The sequence below is a fragment of the Neopsephotus bourkii genome, unplaced genomic scaffold (assembly GCF_033783945.1).
Source record: "Neopsephotus bourkii isolate Nb327-2 ecotype Australia unplaced genomic scaffold, CSIRO-AGI_Nbou_v1 NB_719, whole genome shotgun sequence".
Taxonomy (NCBI): domain Eukaryota; kingdom Metazoa; phylum Chordata; class Aves; order Psittaciformes; family Psittacidae; genus Neopsephotus; species Neopsephotus bourkii.
In genome coordinates, this window is record NW_026901218.1 from 3,126,438 (window position 1) to 3,132,553 (window position 6,116).

The window sequence follows — 6,116 nt, forward strand, 5'->3', positions numbered from 1 at the left end:
TCATGGGCTGAGGTATGTCCTGACCCCTCTGTCTGACAGTGGGGCAGCCCCTTGCCCCTTCTCCTCATGGTGGGGTGTCCTGGTGCCTGTCACACTCTGACATGGCTCTTGAATGGTGTCTTGGATTTGGCTGAGGGGTGGGAGGAGCAGTGTGCCCAGTGCACTGTGGAATGTGTCCTGCACTGCTGCCAGCAGCCAGAGACAGGCAAACATCTGCTCAAAGAGAGGAGGGAACAGCTTGTGGGGACAGAAGCAGTGACCTGGGGCTGGTGGCTGTATGGCCCTTCAGCAGGCTGGCCCTGGAGGCCCTGCTGCTTCTCTACCCTGTGTACAGATCCTTGAGGGGCTGGTGCAGGGCTGCATTGTGCTACAGGCACTCCAAAGCCTGTTTCCCATGTGGCTGCTGTACACATGTAATGCAGCCCCAGGACTTTAGGGCTGGGACGTCCAACTCACCCCCAGGGCGTGCACCCAGTTGTAGTAGGAGCTGAAATCCATGCTGAGCTGGATCAGGAACTCACATACCTGCAAGACAGAGTTTCTGCTGGTTTGGTGGGGTCTGGCCAGCCTTGGCAGCCCTTCCCCACCGCAAGCACAGCAGGAGCAGCCCCAGGGGTGCTGCAGTCTCCCCTTGGCATTTCCCCTGCATTGCTCAGCAGTGGGCAGCACCTGGCCAGCAGGTAGCCTTGCCCTAGGCTGGGGCTGGTGGAGCAGCACCCATGAGTGCTATGTGATCCGGAGAAAACTCGGATTGTTCCTGCAAAAAGCATGCTGGATTCACAATGTTAGTGACCACAATTTCTATATCATCCTGTTCTACAGTGGTGGCCTGGTATTTAAAAAAACATGAAGGAGATAACCAGTGGGCTCCTTTCTGCTCCAGGACTGCTGATACCACATGGGACACTAGTACAGTAATCTTTTGTCCGAAGGTGAATTTGCGGGCCTCTTTAATATTCATGACGACTGCTGCCACAGCCCTTAGGCATCTGGGCCATCCTTTGCTCGCTTCATCCAGCTGTCTTGAAAAATAAGCCACTGCCCATCTGTAGGGTCCTAGTTTCTGAGCAAGGACCCCCAAAGCTATTCCCTGTTCTTCACAAGAATATAGCCAAAATGATTTAGTCACATCCAGGAGTCACAGAGCTCCAGTTCTCATTAGCTCTGTTTTTAAATTTCTAAAAACCCCCTCTGCTGTATCAGTCCAGTTCAAAGAGGGAGGGTTTCCCTTCAACAGTTCATAGAGTGGTCTTACCAAAACATCATAATCATGGATCCAAAGTCTGCACCATCCTGTCATTCCCAGGAATGTCCGGAGCTCCTTGATGGTCGACGGTCGTGGAGTCTGGCAAATGGCCTCTTTTCTAGCAGTTCCAAGTTCTCTCTGTCCTCCTGTTATTTCATATGGCAGGTAGGAAACTCGGGTTCGGATTAGTTGGGCCTTGTTTGGATACCCGATAACCATTCAGTCCAAGAAAATTTAATAATTCCATTGTCCACTGTGTACATTCTTCCTTTGTTTCTGTAGCAGTGAACAGGTCATGCACATACTGTAACAGAGTCCCCATCTGAGCAGGTGGCTTCCATGATTCGAGTTCTCATGCTAGCTGATTTCCAAAAGTTGCTGGGCTGTTTTAAACCCTTTAGATAATACTGTCCGAGTTAATTGAGTTTCCCTTCCTGTGTCAGGATTTTCCCATTTGAAAGCCAATAATTGTGGCTTTCTTTGACCAATGGTAAGCAAAAGAAAGCATCCTTTAAATCCAGGATGGCAGACCATTTCTGATTATTATTCAATTTAGTCAATAAGTCATATGAATTAGCTACTACTGGATGAATATCCTCTGCAATTTTGTTGATTGCCCTGAGATTGTGAACCAATCTGCAATTTTCCCCATCATATTTCTTTACTGTCCATATAGGAGTGTTATATTCCAATTCACATTCAATTAATAATCTATATTTGAAAATTTATCAATGATTTTTTATTCCCTTCGATCTTGTAATTTTAAGGGATAATGTTTTATTCTAATTGGGCAGGCCCCCCTTTTTTATTTCTACTTTAACAGGCAAAGCATTTTTCGCCTTACCTGGAACTTCAGATGCCCATACTCCCAGCTATACCTGATTAAGGATTTCTTCTATTTCAGGGAGGTCCTCCTTTTTGCTATTCTGTTGAATTAAAGATAAACTCAAAACTGCAATTAATTGATTGTTTTTAACTCTGAATTCCATTTTGCCTTCTTTAAATGTTGCTTCTCGCTCTAATAAAGATTTTGGAGAATTTGGCACGCAAACGAATTTATGCATTCCTATTTGTTTTCCCAATTTGTACTTTAAAGATTTCAGGAAGAATTCCTCTCTTTTTTTTTTTTTCCCCCCTCTTTTTCTTGGTGGCCAGTAGCTCCCACATCTGTAACAAATTATTTTCTCTCTGATTTAACGCCAAATAAGTTGCTCCTGTATCCACTAAAATTCCACTTTATTTCCTCTAGTCCCTAGTTTTAATGTAACCAGTGGTTCTGCTAGGCTAGATTTCCCCAGCTCCCCGTCAGTTTAGTTCCAGTTCAGTCACCGGAGCCACGCCATGGCACTGCCCCCCCTCCCCCGGGCAGTCTCACTTCCAGCGTCCAAACTCCCCATAGCACGCACACCGGTCCGGTCCCACAGAAGAGGAGCCCACTCCCCCACCTCCTCCCGACATCCCTCCTCCCACGCTCAAACACAGGAGCTGCTCGAGCTCCCCTCCTTTCCCCCTTGGTTTCCCCTTTTTTTTTTCCTTCTCACAGCGGCTCCCCCTGCTCTGCAGGGCCTGCAGGTGCCTGCCTCTGCAACTGCGCTTCTGGTTTAACCCCTTCTTAACTCTGAATGTGGATGTGCCGCTGGTTGCCAGTGACAGCAATCTCTTCCTCCTTATCAATATCAGATAGGACAGATGCAGAGGGTGCTCCTCTCGGAGGTACCTGTGGTACATGATTTTCCACCTTATGTTCCTGATTACTGTTTTTTAACTTTAAACATCTTTCCTCAATATCACAAGCTGAGCATCTCCAGCGTAACTTTCAGTTTTTCCCTGTCCTTTTCCAAAGCCAAAATTAAGGAATCTGGTGGAGCTGTATTAATTTTTCTTTTAGTCTGTCACTCCGTGTGATTTCTTAAAGTGAAAAACGTATCTGCATACATTACTTCATCCCATTTTCCTTGCCCCCTTAAAACAACATCAATTGTAACAATGTATTATAGTTCAGAGTTCCAATTTTAGGCCATTTTTCCTGATCTCCCAAAGTATACAAAGGCCACCATTGGTTACAATATTTTACCAATATTTTCTTATTTACCAAGCCCCCAGGAGACCCTCCAAGTTCTTTCCAGTGTGCCAAAATGCACCCAAAAGGATTCTTTTTCAAGATCTCTTCACTCTGCTGATTCTCCATTATCAATCTGACATTCACACACGCACACAGAAACGGGATCCCCCAGACACACTCCACACAGTTACAACACTTGAGACAAAGGCAGAAACTTAAATTCAATCAAACAAACAACAGTTAATAACACAGTTATCCTGTCACCAGTACCAAAATCACAAGACCAAAATCATTACTGTAACAAGCCACAAAATAAGATGAATAACATTAATAGGGGGGTTTCCTTGAACTCTTTATAGTTGACCATCCTGTCAGTGTCCCAAGAAGGACAAGACCCTTGTGTCCGGCCAGCCTGTCTGCATCCCACTGCGGGAACCATGCTGGACAGCCAGCTGTATCGGAGGGTGATTCTACTAACCTATTCAGGGACCCATGCTGACTGCATCACTGAATCAAATCCCTTATGGGCTGTTAATAGCACATTGGACCCAAAACCATTTCCACAAGACACCCCCTGCGTCTTGTAGGACCCAAACCACAAGATGCCCCCTGCTTAGTTATAACAGTCTGTTACTGATACCAAAATCATGAGACCAAAATCCTTAATGTAACAAGCCACAAAATAAATACCAACAAGATCCAAAACCATTTCCACAAGACACCCCCTGTGTCTTGCAGGAACCAAACCACAGGAAGACCCCTGCTTCTTCTGGGTGTACACCAAACGGATGCTAGCAGCCGAGTATATGCCTTTACCTATGAGATTTCCTATCTCGATTTACGGAAGGCTTCCAAACCATGTGTACGCTTACCAAACCAGTTTACCAAACCGAGATGCCCCTTACAAACTATATAAAAGAAAAGAATACCTTTTATGAGATGGTTCTTGTCTGCTTCTACAGCGATCCAAGTGAGTCAAGGGGTCCCTCTGGGAAAAATTCCCGAGGGCCCTAGGGAGCCCTGTCCTCAGCGGGTCCTGCAGCCGAGCAGAGAGGGTCCCATCTGGGTTGCCAAATTGATTCAGAGAAAACTCCAGGAACAAACTTGCCAACAAAGTTTTCAAGCTGACAAGCAGGTATTCTTTATTGTGGCGTCGGGAGACACGGGGGATAACTCCTCCTAATGTGTGTCCCCCAGTTGCCACACAAGCTGTCCTTTTATACACCCTGGGCATACATACTTATTCATGAGGCTACGTCATTTTCCAGAGAGTTCCCCGCATGTGTGCAGAATTGTGGTGGTGGTCTCTGAGGGTCGTTTACTTCTTCCAACAATCTTCATCACTTCTGGCAGCCTTTGAAGCACATGCAGTAGATGCCCATACCAGTTTAATTGGTTCGTTAGCACCAGAGACATAATAATCCTCCCATCCTCCTACTTATCAGTTAGTATAACTGTAGCCCATCCTGGACACCTGCGGTTCCCAGATACTCCTTATCCCTGTGTCCTGTTCTTCTAGACTGTTTTTCTTAAAACTAGGCCAACTATAACGATTTATCTTGTGAGAATTCTCATTATGTTCTCTAGCTGCACTCTTCTCTATGTATCCTGCACCTCAGTAATTTTCCATTGCTACTGTTACAAAGCCATCAAACTTAACATTACTTAAAACTAATTCTAAAGATTTCTATATTCCATTTTGTGATTTTGTGCCAGTTTGTCTCATTGGTGTGTTTGTTTGTGTTGGTGTGTGGTTTGTGGGGGGGGTGTGTGTGTGGGTTGGGGGGGTGTTGGGGGGGTTTGTGGGGGTTGTGTGGGGTGGTTGGTGGGTGTTTTTGTTTTTGGGGGGGTTGGGGTGGTGGGGTGGGTTGTGGGGGGTGGGGGTGTGTTGCTAAAAATGCCCTGTGGCTCCAGGTGTGAGGAACAGCCCCTCAGTGGCCATGAGGGCTGCAGGTGGTGCTCACCCTGCTCCACAGCCTGCTGGAAGGTGTTGAAGAGCGTGGCCAGCCGGGCACAGTTGTACATCACAAAGGCACCGCTCTTGGTTCCCTTGGTGAAGATGCTGCTGTCCTCCAGGTCCAGGGTGATCTGAGGACAGATACAAGTCACAGTCCAGGCTGCTCCACTGCTGTGTGCATGTCTCTGTCACGGCTTGTCTCTGTGCAGACCACTGTCCTACCTGACTGCGGTGAGCAGTGCTCAGCATCTCAAACCTGACGGCAATCGCTGTGAGGGTACCGATCACCTCAGTCCAGGCCTCATCTGTGGAGCTGGCACTAGCACAGATCACTCCATTCCCATGAACCATCACCCCCAGCACCCAAGCAGGACCCACCTTCCAGAGCCAGGGAGCTCCAGTAGAAGCTGGGGACCACCACACCAGCCCTGGGCCTCATCTGCAGGTGCTGCTCAGTGCTGTGGAACATTACACACCTTCCCCCAAGCACGGTCAGCACTGGGTCCATCACGGAGGGGAGAGGGAGCACCATGCAGCAAGGGGGGACTCAGAGGAGTGGCAGAGATGGTAATGGAGCAGCACCCATGTGTGGAGCTGCAGAGCAAACCCTCACCTTGTGCAAGCTCCCTGTACTTCATCACAGAGGCTTTGTGCATCTGGCGCTTTTGGAGCCTGGGAAGTACACAAGCTCTCACAGACACAGCTCCCCCCAGGGTAGATAGCACCTTCCACCCCGCACCACTGCAGCACCCAGCTCCTGCTCCTGCCTTTCCTACTGAGGACAACAGAAACAACACTGCTGGAGGACACTGGGACTGGGGTTGAGCAGCTTCAGCCCTGAGACCATAAAA

The 6,116-nt window shown here is 47.8% G+C and overlaps 1 long non-coding RNA gene across 2 annotated transcripts; it reads right to left on the reverse strand.

The window, feature by feature from the left end:
* Nucleotides 1-5,209: 5,209 nt before the first annotated feature.
* LOC133212635 (uncharacterized) lies at nt 5,210-5,893 on the reverse strand. 2 transcript variants are annotated; one of them, XR_009725557.1, is made up of 3 exons: nt 5,879-5,893; nt 5,488-5,570; nt 5,210-5,396 (listed from the first exon to the last, which is right to left on the reverse strand). It is a non-coding gene; the product is annotated as an uncharacterized LOC133212635 (long non-coding RNA). The 2 variants fall into 2 exon arrangements; XR_009725556.1 differs by lacking the exon at nt 5,879-5,893 and adding an exon at nt 5,742-5,810.
* Nucleotides 5,894-6,116: the final 223 nt, after the last annotated feature.